The following is a 14,123-nucleotide window of genomic DNA, read 5'->3' on the forward strand; positions in this document are numbered from 1 at the left end:
TAATTCATTTATCATATGAGAATAAACATAGTATCTACCGCCTCATAGAAGTGGGGAGTAGAAGAATGGTTACCAGAGTCTGGGAGGAGTACGGATGGAATAGGTGGAACAGCAAGGATGCTTAGTGGGTACAGGGGTGCAGTTGAATAGGAAGAATGACTTCTAGTGTTCTCTAGCACAGTATGGTAATTATGGTCAACAACAATCAATCATATGTTTCATAGTAGCCAGAAAAGAGGATTTTGAATGTTCCTGAAACAAAAAAATGATAAGTGTCTGAGGTGAGTGATATGCTATCACATTGATCAGATCCTTCCATGTTGTATACGTCTACTGAAATGTCACACTGTACTCTATAAATATGTATCAATTAAAAATAAACTAGGTATGGTGGCACACACCTGTCATCCAATCTACATGGCAGGCTGAGGCAAGAGGACCACAAACTAGAGGCCAGCCTAGGCCATAGCAAGGCCCTGCCTTCAAAAAATTAATTATTTTTTAAAAAATTATAATAAAATAAAAATCAAAACTGTATTTCAAAAACAATTGCTGACTAGGTATGGTGGGCCACACCTATAATCCCAGCAATTGGGGAGGCTGAGGCAGGAGGATCATAAGTTTGAGGTCAACCTCAGCAACTTAGCAAGACTCTATCTCAAAATGAAAAATTAAAAGAGCTTGGAATATAGCTCAAAGGTAGAACACTCCTGGCTCAACCTCTAGTAATCCCCCAACACACACACACACACACACACACACACACACACACAAACACAGGTTGCTGGTAAATGTAGCATTAACATATGTAAATAGCAAATATTATGTTATAAAGTTATTTAAAATGATATCTCATAGAACCTTGGGAGGATTAAATGAGGTTATCTCTTTAAAGGGTTCAGAATACATCTGACATATTCAGTGCTGAGTACATGTCAGCTCTGGTTATTATCATGGCTGCTCCCTGCCCCACCTTGGGCCTCCTCTAATAGGAAACACAAGAATTCTTCCCTCATCTCAAATATTTGGCATCCATTACAGGATGGGGCAGTACTTTCACCATCAACTGCTCGGAGTGTGGCCAGCATGGGGTGGTAAGACTGTTCTGGATTCAATGTTTTCTAATCATCAACTTCACTGTCCCTGTCCCAGTCAACATCTCCTTCAGGATATCTGCCATCTGAGATGTGGTCAGTGCTGACCCCTCTATCCTCCTTGGCATTCTAAGGTTTTCCCAGCAACTGTCAAGGTGAACCCCAGAGTTCCTAACCACATTGTAGCTTCTTCCACCACTGTTACATGGCAATTCCCTTCATGGGGAATCTCAAAAGCTCTATCCAGCTCATGGGCATAAGAGCCACAGAAGAGACTTTCTTTTCTTCTTACCTAGGGTTTTCTATTCTGGTTAGATGCCAGTGTCCAGGATCCACACCCTGAGGTTCGGATTGGCTGGAGCCCAGGGATTGGTTTTCCTGTCATTGTTGTTTTTAACATATTTGCTCTTCAATTAAGGTCTTGTAAGAAATTTAGAACATCAACTTGTGAGGATAAATTCCATTTGTTAAAGCAAAAACAGATTGCATGTGACACTGTAGCTGAGGAATAGCTTTGGCTTTTGGTAAAATTTGCAAGTCCACAGCTTTCTGATCAACCTTGAACTGCTTGGAAATTTCGTATTTCTCTTCCTTTATGTGGAAGACCTCACATTCCTGGTGCCTGGGCTTCTATAGCTTTCTTCCTGAAGTCAGCATCAGTGCAGTGTTTTGAGATTTTCATGATTCTGATAACAATTCTTGTAGAGGCAATGATGACAAAATTTTGATGTGTTCTAGGAACTGGAGTGGGGATCAAACTGCAGCAAGCCCTTGCTCAGCTGCCTTAAGAAAACCACTCTTCTTCCTCTGTGCACCCTGTGAGGATGACCAAGATGGTCCCAGGAATGATCTAACTCCCAATGCTGACTGGAAGGTTATCTTGGCATGGGTCAACAACTCTCACAGCACACATTCAGGAGGATAACATCTAGAAATTTTGTGAAGATTGATACCACCATTCTTGCCACCACTAACTAGTTTTGAGACAGTAACTAGAATCTTCTCACTTTTCTTCTCACCCTTGGATTTAGCAGCTGAGTATTTCCTCTCATACATGGCTTTTCTGGAATACATAGCAGATTGGGGAGTATCTGCCAATTTTTTTAATTAGGACAGGGTTTCAGCGGCAGTTTTTTTTTTTTAAGTTGTTAATGGATCTTTATTTAATTAATTAATTTATTTATATATGGTGCTAAGAATCAAACCCAGTGCCTTACACACACTAGGCAATCACTCTACAACTGAGCCACAACCCCAGCCCTTTTTAACATCACCAATGGCAAAAACCTTCTTGGTTTCAGGTTTAATCTCCTTAGTGTTCAACATCTTGAAGATGGGAAAGAGAACCAGGCATTTTTAAGCATCCCAAGTTATTCAAAGATAGCTGGGCATGGTGGTACACATCTGTAATTCCAGCAAATCAAGAAGCTGATGAGGGAGGATTGCAAGTTTGAGGCCAGCCTCAGGAGTTTAGGGAATACCCATCTCAAAATAAAAAATTTTTAAAAAGCCAAGGATGTAACTCAGTGGTAAAGTTATATCCAAGCCCCAGTAACACATACACACACACACACACACACACACACACACACACACACCCATACACACACAAACACATTCTCCTGCCTGCTACAAACTCTCCTGCCCAAAGCCCAATATATCTCTTTTGATCAAATCTTTCCTTGATCCATAATTTTGGCTTTGATCACAGCATCATGTTTATATACCTGGGAAGTTGGTAAACAAAAATGGAGAGTGGTTGGAGGGTGGTGATGAACAGAAATTTTGCAGGCAAACATGCTGGAAACAGGAAATTCTTTTGGCAGGATGAACAGCGATAGCTCATGTCATCTTTCCTGTGGCTGGAAATGGTATGACCTCACATTATTCTCTCTCTTCACTATAGCTGGGAAAGATTTTAAACAAAGATATAATTATGACCTTTTTATGTACCCAACCCACATAGGAAGGAGAAATTGAAAAATCTGCAACAATGGTGAGAAGCTTCAACACACTGCTTTTGAAAATCAAATAGAGGGGTTGGGGATGTGGCTCAAGTGGTAGCACGCTCGCCCGGGTTCGATCCTCAGCACCACATAAAAACAAAGATGTGTGTCGGCTGAAAACTAAAAAATAAATATTAAAAAAATTCTCTCTCTCTCTCTAAAAGAAAAAAAAAAGAAAATCAAATAGAGGACTAGGGGAAATAGCTCAGTGGTGCAGCAATTGCCCAGCATGTGGGAGGACCTAGGTTGATCCTCATCGAAGCAGGGGCTTAAAAAAATAACAACTCAGACAGAAAAAGAATAAAGATACAGTGACTTTTAAGAACAAGATTAATAAACTTAATCTGAACCAGGCATGGTGGCTCACACCTATAATCCCAGCTACTAAGGAAGCAGAGGGAGGGTATCACAAGTTCCAGGCCAGCCTGTGCAAGTGAGTGAGACCCTGTCTCAAAATAAAATCAGAAGGTCTGAGGTTGTTGCTCAGTGGTAGAATTGGAGACCCTGGGTTGAATTGCCAATATCGCAAAAGCAAAACAAAAGAAAACACACACACACACACACACACACACACACAAATCTAATAAACATTATCAAACTTTGTGCCAGTGAACATGCATAGGCTTTTCTGACACACAAAGGAATATTCCCCCAAATTGACTACACTTCTGGCCATAAAGAATATCCTAACAAAATTGAAAAAGCAGAAATTGTCTAGATTGTATTCTCTGACTACAAAAAAAAAAAGTAACTAACTACAAAAGGACCTTACTTCTTGGGATTTTAAAATTAAACTTCCAAATATTTGGGGCTGGACTGGTTCTAGCTTAGCCGTTCCTTTGACAGAGAGCTAAAGAGAAAATAAAACAATTAAATAGAAATTATGAACTAATTAGAAATGAAGAGCACAATATATGAAAATCTATGGAATATAATGAAAGCACGACTCAAGTGCAAATTTTATATTTTGAGTGAATTGATTAGAAAACAAAGTGGGAGTGTTGAAAATAAAAGTAAAAGAATTAAGTTTCCAACTTGAAAAGCCCGATTGTAAGGAAGAAGGGAGCATAGAAAACATAGTAACAACCACCAAACCTTGCTCTCAAAGTTCCCACACCCATGTCACCAGCTAAGATTCACCATCTGGAAGTTTATTAGAAATGCCCTGGAGGCCTGGTGATAGAGCGTGTGCTCAGCTTGTGCAAGGCCATGAGTTGGATCCCCAATACCACAATGAAAAAGAAATGCACTTGATCTAGGGCTCCACCTAGGATGACCAACTGTCCCATCCTGACCAAAACTGAGGCATTCTCAGAACATGGGGACTTGCAATACTGAAAAACAAGAAAATTCTAGACAAACCAGGAGGAGTTAGTCACCCTACCTAGGAACTAAAATCTGCATTTCAACATGATCCCTAGGTGTTTTCTATGGATGGTGAAGTTCAAGAGGCACTGATCTTATACAAACTTTCAATTAATATGCATAGAGCACCTTGTCTTGACTGTGTTTAGCCACTAACATTGGAAGTGCCCTGAGACTAAACAAGACCACCCTGAGTTGGACAAATCTTTTTTTTTTTTTTTTTTTTTTTGGTACTGGGGATTGAACTCAGAGGCACTCAACTACTGAGCCACATCCCCAGCCCCATTTTGTATTTTATTTAGAGATAAGGTCTCACTGTGTTGCTTAGTGCCTTGTAAGTTGTCGAGGCTGGCTTTGAACTTGCAATCCTCCTGCCTCACCCTCCTGAGCCAATGGGAATATAGGCATGCCTTTCTTTCTTTCTTTCTTTCTCTCTCTCTCTCTCTCCCTCTTTCTTTCTTTCTTTCTTTCTTTCTTTCTTTCTTTCTTTCTTTCTTTCTTTCTTTCTTTCTTTCTTTCTTCTTTTTTTAATGGTGCTGGGGATTGAACCCAGGGTCTTGTGCATGCAAGGCAAGCACTATACCAACTGAGTTATATCCCCAGCCCTTGGACAATTCTTGAAAACATTTTCCAGAAGAGAGGACCAGCATGGAAAGGAGAGCTAGTCATCACAAAGATGGTGCCTGGCATCCACCAAGTTCTTGGCTTCAAAGAACCCAAGGTCCTATACAATGTTTCCTTACAAGAGAGACCAGTGAAAGAGGTGTAGAAGACACTTAAGACCTTGCTAGGTACTAATACATAAAAGCTTCTGAACAACATTACAGTTTACAAAATCCTTCCATACACTCAATTTCATTTAATACCCACCACTTCCCTTATCTAACTCTAAGAAAATTCTAGCTCAGAGGCTAAGTTACTGAATTCAACTCTGAATTTCATTCCTACTGCAGAAAGGAGAGGATGTCCCTGAACATCAATAATTTTCCACTCAAGTGGGAGAGCAGAAGGTTGAAATTTAATGAAGAAATAAACACAAGGAGGTCCAATTTTATCTGAAATTTTGATTTCTTGGGGAAAGAGGGCAATTTAGCAAAATATTAAGACTCCATAAATTTGGAAATCTCAATGCATAGATGTTCATTAGATTATTTGTTTAAACTTTTCTATTGGATTGAAATATTGCATGGCTTTGTGAAACAATAAAGCAAAGGTCAGGAGAAAATAATCCCAATGCATATTGAGCTGTCACCTCTCTTCCACCTGGGTCTAGGTCTGGGATAACCCATCTATCAGCTGAAACCCAGAGGACTGTGAGAGCATTAGGGAGATCAGTATGGCAGCCAAGAACCTGTAATCCCAGTGGCTTGGGAGTCTGAGGCACGAGAATCTCAAGTTCAGGGTCAGCCTCAGCAACTTAGCAAGGGCCTAGGCAACTCAGTGAGACTCTGTCTCTAAACAAAATATTTTTTTATTGGTTGTTCACAACATTACAAAGCTCTTGACATATCATATTTTATACATTAGATTGAAGTGGGTTATGAACTCCCAATTTTACCCCAAATGCAGATTGCAGAATCACGTCAGTTACACATCCACAATTTTACATAATGCCCTATTAGTAATTGTTGTATTCTGCTACCTTTCCTATCCCCTACTATCCCCCCTCCCCTTCCCTCACATCTTCTCTCTCTACCCCATCTACTGTAATTCATTTCTCTCCTTGTTAATTTTCCCATTCCCCTCACAACCTCTTATATGTAATTTTGTATAGCAATGAGGGTCTCCCTTCATTTCCATGCAATTTCCCTTTTCTCTCTCTTTCCCTCCCATCTCATGTCTCTGTTTAAAGTTAATCTTTTCTTCCTGCTCTTCCTCTCTACTCTGTTCATAGTTGCTCTCATTATATCAAAGAAGACACTTGGTATTTGTTTTTTAGGGATTGGCTAGCTTCACTAAGCATAATCTGCTCTAGTGCCATCCATTTCCCTGCAAATTCCATGATTTTGTCATTTTTTAGTGCTGCGTATATTCCATGGTGTATAAATGCCACATTTTTTATCCATTCATCTATTGAAGGGCATCTGGGTTGGTTCCACAGTCTAGCTATTGTGAATTATGCTGCTATGAACATCGATGTGGCAGTATCCCTGTAGCATGCTCTTTTAAGGTCTTCAGGGAATAGTCCGAGAAGGGCAATAGCAGGGTCAAATGGTGGTTCCATTCCCAGCTTTCCCAGGAATCTCCAAACTGCTTTCCAAATTGGCTGCACCAATTTGCAGTCCCACCAGCAATGTACAAGTGTACCCTTTTCTCCACATCCTCGCCAGCACTTGATGTTGTTTGACTTCATAGTGGCTGCCAATCTTACTGGAGTGAGATGGTATCTTAGGGTGGTTTTGATTTGCATTTCTCTGACTGCTAGAGATGGTGAGCATTTTTTCATGTACTTGTTGATTGATTGTATATCCTCCTCTGAGAAGTGTCTGTTCAGGTCCTTGGCCCATTTGTTGATTGGGTTATTTGTTATCTTATTGTCTAATTTTTTGAGTTCTTTGTATACTCTGGATATTAGGGCTCTATCTGAAGTGTGAGGAGTAAAAATTTGTTCCCAGGATGTAGGCTCCCTATTTACCTCTCCTATTGTTTCTCTTGCTGAGAAAAAAAAACTTTTTAGTTTAAGTAAGTCCCATTTGTTGAGTCTTGTTATTAACTCTTGTGCTATGGGTGTCCTATTAAGGAATTTGGAGCCCGACCCCACAATATGTAGATCGGAGCCAACTTTTTCTTCTATCAGACGCAGAGTCTCTCATTTGATATCAAGCTCCTTGATCCATTTTGAGTTAACTTTTGTGCATGGCGAGAGAAAGGGATTCAGTTTCATTTTGTTGCATATGGATTTCCAGTTTTCCCAGCACCATTTGTTGAAGATGCTATCCTTCCTCCATTGCATGCTTTTAGTCCCTTTATCAAATATAAGATAGTTGTAACTTTGTGGATTAGTCTCTGTGTCCTCTATTCTGTACCATTCCCACCTGTTTTGGTACCAGTACCATGCTGTTTTTGTTACTATTGCTCTGTAGTATAGTTTGAAATCTGGTATCGCTATACCTCCTGATCCACACTTCCTGCTTAGAATTGCTTTTGCTATTCTGGGTCTTTTATTTTTCCATATGAATTTCATGATTGCTTTATCTATTTCTACAAGAAATGCCGTTGGGATTTTGATTGGCATTGCATTAAACCTATAGAGAACTTTTGGTAATATCGCCATTTTGATAATATTAGTTCTGCCTATCCATGAACAGGGTATATTTTTCCATCTTCTAAGATCTTCTTCTATCTCTCTCTTTAGGGTTCTGTAGTTTTCATTGTATAAATCTTTCACCTCTTTTGTTAGGTTGATTCCCAAGTATTTTATTTTTTTTTTTTGAGGATATTGTGAATGGAGTGTTTTTCCTCATTTCTGTTTCAGAAGTTTTGTCGCTGATATACAGAAATGCCTTTGATTTATGCGTGTTGATTTTATATCCTGCCACTTTGCTGAATTCATTTATTAGTTCTAGTAGTTTCTTTGTAGATCCTTTTGGGTCTTCTAGGTATAGAATCATGTCGTCCGCAAATAGTGATAATTTAAGTTCTTCTTTTCCTATTTTTATGCCTTTAATTTCTTTTGTCTGTCTAATTGCTCTGGCTAGTATTTCAAGGACTAAATTAAATAGAAGTGGTGATAGAGGGCATCCCTGTCTTGTTCCAGATTTTAGAGGGAATGCCTTCAACTTTTGTCCATTCAGAATGATGCTAGCCTGAGGCTTAGCATAGATAGCTTTTACAATGTCAAGGTAAGTTCCTGTTATCCCTAGTTTTTCTAATGTTTTGAACATAAAGGGATGCTGTACTTTGTCGAATGCTTTCTCTGCATCTATCGAGATGATCATATGGTTCTTATCTTTAAGTCTATTGATGTGGTGAATAACATTTATTAATTTCCGTATATTGAACCATCCTTGCATCCCAGGGATGAATCCTACTTGATCATGGTGCACAATTTTTTTAATGTGTTTTTGTATTCGATTTGCCAGAATTTTATTGAGGATTTTTGAATCTAGGTTCATTAGAGACATTGGTCTGTAGTTTTCTTTCTTTGAGGTGTCTTTGTCTGGTTTCGGAATCAGGGTGATGTTGGCCTCATAGAATGAATTTGGAAGAGCTCCCTCTTTTTCTATTTCCTGAAATAACTTGAAAAGTATTGGTATTAATTCGTCTTTAAAGGTTTTGTAAAACTCCGCTGTATACCCATCCGGTCCTGGGCTTTTCTTGGTTGGTAGTCTTTTGATTGCTTCTTCAATTTCATCCATTGATATTGGTCTGTTCAAATTGTGTGTATCCTCCTGACTCAGTCTGGGCAAATCATATGACTTAAGAAATTTATCGATGTCTTCACTATCTTCTATTTTATTGGAATATAGGTTTTCAAAATAATTTCTAATTGTCTTCTGTATTTCTGTAGCATCTGTTGTGATATTGCCTTTTTCATCCTGTATGTTAGTAATTTGAGTTCTCTCTCTTCTTCTCTTCGTTAGCATGGCTAAGGGTCTGTCAATCTTATTTATTTTTTCGAAGAACCAACTTTTAGTTTTGTTAATTTTTTCAATAGTTTCTTTTGTTTCAATTTCATTGATTTCTGCTCTGATTTTAATTATTTCTTGCCTTCTGCTACATTTGCTGTTGTTTTGCTCTTCCTTTTCTAGGGCTTTGAGATGAAGTGTGAGCTCATTTATTTGTTGGTTTTTTTCTTTTTTTGAGGAATGACCACCAGGCGATGAATTTCCCTCTTAAAACTGCTTTCATTGTGTCCCATAGATTCCAATATGTTGTGTCTGTATTTTCATTTATCTTTAAGAATTTTTTGATTTCCTCCTTTATGTCTTCTGTAACCCATTGATCATTCAGTAACATATTGTTCATTTTCCAGTTGATGCAGGATTTTTCCTTCCTTCTTTTATCATTGATTTCCAGTTTCATTCCATCATGATCAGATAAAATGCATGGTATTATCTCCACCCCTTTATATTTACTGAGGGTTGCCCTATGGCATAATATATGGTCTATTTTTGAGAAGGATCCATGTGCTGCTGCTGAGAAAAAAGTATATCCATTTGATGATGGTTGATATATTCTATATATGTCAGTTAAGTCTAGGTTATTGATTGTGGTATTGAGTTCTATAGTTTCTTTATTCAACTTTTGTTTGGAGGATCTGTCCAATGGTGAGAGAGGTGTGTTGAAGTCACCCATAATTATTGTGTTGTGGTCTATTTGATTCTTGAACTTGAGGAGAATTTGTTTTATGAATGTCGCAGCACCATTATTTGGTGCATAAATATTGATAATTGTTATGTCTTGTTGGTGAATGGTTCCTTTTAACAGTATATAATGTCCTTCCTTATCCCTTTTGATTAACTTAGTCTTGAAGTCGATTTTATTCGATGTGAGGATGGCCATCCCTGCTTGCTTATGAGGACCGTGTGCGTGGTATATTTTTTCCCATCCTTTCACCTTCAGCCTGTGTATGTCTTTTCCAATCAGATGTGTCTCTTGGAGGCAGCATATTATTGGATTTGTTTTTTTAATCCATGATACCAGCCTATGTCGCTTTATTGGAGAGTTTAAGCCATTAACATTCAGAGTTACTATTGATATATGGTTTGTACTTCCAGCCATGTTTGATTATTTATCCTTTTTTTAAAAAATTTAGTTTGTTTCTCCATGATTATCTTTCCCCTCACCCTCTGTCTTTACCGAGGCACTTCCCACTGATGGTTTAGGTTATTGTTTTTCATTTCTTCCTCGTGTAGTGTTTTGCTCAAAATGCTTTGCAATGCTGGTTTTCTGGCTGCAAATTCTTTTAACTTTTGTTTATCATGAAAGATTTTTATTTCGTTGTCATACCTGAAGCTTAATTTTGCTGGATACAGAATTCTTGGTTGGCATCCATTGTCTTTCAGTGTTTGAAATACGTTGTTCCAGGATCTTCTCGCTTTCAGCGTCTGTGATGAAAAATCCGTTGTTAACCTTATTGGTTTACTCATGAATGTAATCTGCCTCCTTTCTCTTGTAGCTTTTAATATTTTCTTTGTTCTGTATATTGGATATCTTCATAACAATGTGTCTTGGCGTTGGTCTACTGTGATTTTGTGTGCTTGGTGTCCTGTATGCATCTTCAATTTGTATATCTGTTTCCTTTTTTATTTCTGGAAAGTTTTCTGTAATTATTTCATTCAGCAGGTTACTCATTCCCTTGGTTTGAATCTCTGTACCTTCTTCTATCCCGTTGACTCGTAAGTTTGGTTTTTTTATGTTATCCCATAACTCTTGGATGTTTTTCTCGTGATTTTTTACCAGCCTTTCTGAGTTGGCTAGACTCTTTTCAAGATGATATATTTTGTCTTCATTATCTGACATTCTGGCTTCTACTTGCTCCACTCTGTTAGTGATACTCTCAATTGAGTTTTTAATTTGGTTTATAGTTTCCTTCATATCTAGAATTATTGTTTGATTATTTTTTATAATCTCTATCTCCTGATAAAGATGCTTAACTTCTTCTTTTATCCATTTATGTAATTTATTCTCAATGTGTTCTTTCGCTGCTTGAATTTGCTGTCTCGTATCCTCTTTAAGGTTCCATTCCATCTGTCTAAGGTGTTCCTTGAGTTCTCTATATGACCATTTTTCTGATGACTCTAGGTCCTCCTGAATATTTAGGCTGTCCTGCATTGTTTGTACTCCTTTTCTTCCTTGCTTTTTCAAGTTGCTCATGTTACTTCTTGTTCTGTTTGACTGCTGAGTTACTGTTTACTCCTATAAATTTATTTGATGCTTGGGAGGAAAGGAATTAGAAGGGAAGGGAAGAAGTCACTAAAGAGAATGAGAGTAAGCAGGTAGAATTCAAGGAAGGGGGAATAAGAAAATTGAAAAGAAATGAAAAGACAAAAGAAGAAAAAAATAGGAAATAAAAAAAGAAAAAAAAAATTTAAAAACAATAATAATTAAAAAATTAACATTAAAATTAGAAGAAAAAAATTTTAAAAAAATTGTAAAAAAAATTGAAAAACAACAAGAAAGAAAAATGAAAATGAAAGAAAAAACCCAAATCAAAAAAAAGAGAAAAAAAAACTAGTAAATGCAGTCTTAGAGTTTGATTAACTTCTCTTCCAGTAGGTGGCGCTGTGCCCACCAGGCCAAGTTTCTCCTGTCAATACGCGGGAACCAATCACTGTGCAGCAGCTCCTCCTCCCAGACTGGGCGCGTCTCCAATCCTGAGTGCCTAGGGCCTCCTTTTGTGTCTAGTCACTTCCCCACTTTTCCTCTAGCCAGGCCCCTCTCATGGGTGCCGCTTACCACAATACTGGCTACACGCCAGGTCTGCTGCTCCCGGGAGCCCTGTTTTCATGGACGACTGGGCACACTCTCCCAGTTTGCCATTCCCTCAGACCCTAAGTTTGTAGAGCTTGGGGCTGAGAATCCTTTTAATTTTACTTGCCCTCCGGTAGCCATGCCCCCGGTAGCTGGTGCAAGAGACCTCAGTTGTCAGCACTGGTGGGAGCGGTAGTTCCGCGCCTCGGGTCCCACGCCACATCTGATTCCCTCAGTCTGGCTGTCGCGCTCACGGGAGAGCTGGCAGGTGCCACAGTTTTGGCTGGGCACAGAATCACGAGCCACTCAAGCAGGAACAAAACTTTATTTTGAAAAAGCCGCCGATACTCTCTAGGCGCCGGCAAGCCAAACCCGGTCCTCCCACGCGGGCGTCTACCGGAACCGCGCGCCTCCCGGAACCGGGGGTCCCCCGGACCTCCCCCGGAATTCCCTCCTACTATCCTTCCCCAACCAATGGGAACTCTCCATGAGTCCCGTAACATGAGTCCGGTAGCAGGCCAAGGTGAACAGCGGGAGTCCAATTTCCATATGAATGTAAATCTTAACATAATCATATCTCAGTGGCTAGCTGGCGTCACTTTACAACCAAAGGTGCCATACATCGTATATTTGCTTGTGACTCCTAGCATCTGCCCCCTTCTGTTTAATTAAGCAACAAGCAATGTGGCTAGGGACCGTGCCTGGTAGGTTGTCCAATTTAACATATGGTTCTTACCCGCCATGGGAGAACTGACATTTAGGCGTCAGCTTCCTGTCTTAGGTTGAATCCACTGTAATCAGATCAACCCGTCACTGACTACCGGTCCAGCATTCAGCCATGCTTGTGGATAGGCCTATGTACCAGTGGGGGGGTGAGGTTCTTGCCTCACCTCTGTTGGCCCCCAAATTTAGACCATCACTAGTAGAAGGGAGGAGGATACAGAAATGCCACGACACCAAGCCAATTGATGGCTCCTTTGGAAAAATTGCGTCACTGGTGACACCAAGAGCAAAGATATGCCAGTATTACCACAATAAACATGGGGTGAGCTGGCAAGGAAATTGCATCACTGGTGACACCATCAGTAAAGACATGCCAGCAGTATCACAATTCGGTGCACCAGATGATATTTCACAATGTATGTAACTGATATATAGTCCAGGCAAGTTCTGCAAGCAGTTCAAATTGGAGGAGTCTATCAATATGTCCATTTTCTCCCAAAGTAAATCAAGTCCTTGATTGAGCATTACTTGTTGAGTTATATTCATTGATGCATCAGTTTATACAGTTTACTGTGATAGCTATCATAGAAGCTGTAGTTTGGTTTTATTTTAGTCTTCACCGGAATTGGGATGGAGATGGAAATTCTGGCAATGATGCTAAAGAGACATTATCCTGAACAGAATTATTAAATATAATGAAAAGGAAAGGTGAAAGTAAACAAACAGATCTGTTAAACTTCTTTAAAAACAATCCTTAACAGCTGTTTACCTAATTTAAATTAGTAAACAAACAGATCTGTTAACCATCTTTAAAAACAATCATTAACAGCAGTTCACCTAATTTAAATTAAACCATATAAATCACGTGAATAAAGAAAAAATTCGGATCCATTTTTTCATGAGCGCTCCTCATATAAGAAATATGGACATACACACATACAGACATACAACACAAAACAGAAGTGTGCACACAACATACAACACATAAGACAATAGTAAATAAAGGCCTTGTAACTATACCTAGGTGAAATCTCCATTGCAATGTTTAAAAACTCCACAGTCAAAAAAATAAAACACAGTCAAAAAATAAAACTGATCAGAAAAACATTAACCTAGGTTTGTATGAGCTCAAAATTAAAATAGAACTTTATGATGTGGGAAAAATGCAATAATAAAATAGATATTGAGAAAAAAAAAAACACCTTGGTTAATCACTGTCGCAGATGTAAGAATAGCCAAGCTGGAGCTCTGGATGTCAGCTGTTATGGATTTGAGTCAAATCATCTTCTTTTTCTGTAGAAATTGTTTTAGTTAATCTCTCTGGAATCCAAATCGGTTGCTGTTCATCCTGTGGGAAAACACAGACAGCGCCCCGATTCCAGACTATCACTGGATCCGGGCCTTTCTATTGTCCTGTTAGAATATCTTTCCAAAGTACCTTAGGCTTATGTACATTTTTTGGGTACAAATGTCTTTCCGCAGCACTAAGTCCCGATGAATCCAAATTTAAAAAGTTTAG

The 14,123-nt window shown here is 38.9% G+C and overlaps 1 pseudogene across 1 annotated transcript; it reads right to left on the reverse strand.

The window, feature by feature from the left end:
• Positions 1 to 1,526: 1,526 nt before the first annotated feature.
• On the reverse strand, positions 1,527 to 2,208 carry LOC308652924 (large ribosomal subunit protein eL6-like; annotated as a pseudogene). Its single transcript has one exon. The product of its transcript is annotated as a large ribosomal subunit protein eL6-like (transcript).
• Between the last annotated feature and the right edge of the window lie 11,915 nt (positions 2,209 to 14,123).

Source organism: Spermophilus citellus (genome assembly GCF_964194105.1).
Source record: "Spermophilus citellus genome assembly, chromosome: 7".
Taxonomy (NCBI): Eukaryota; Metazoa; Chordata; class Mammalia; order Rodentia; family Sciuridae; genus Spermophilus; species Spermophilus citellus.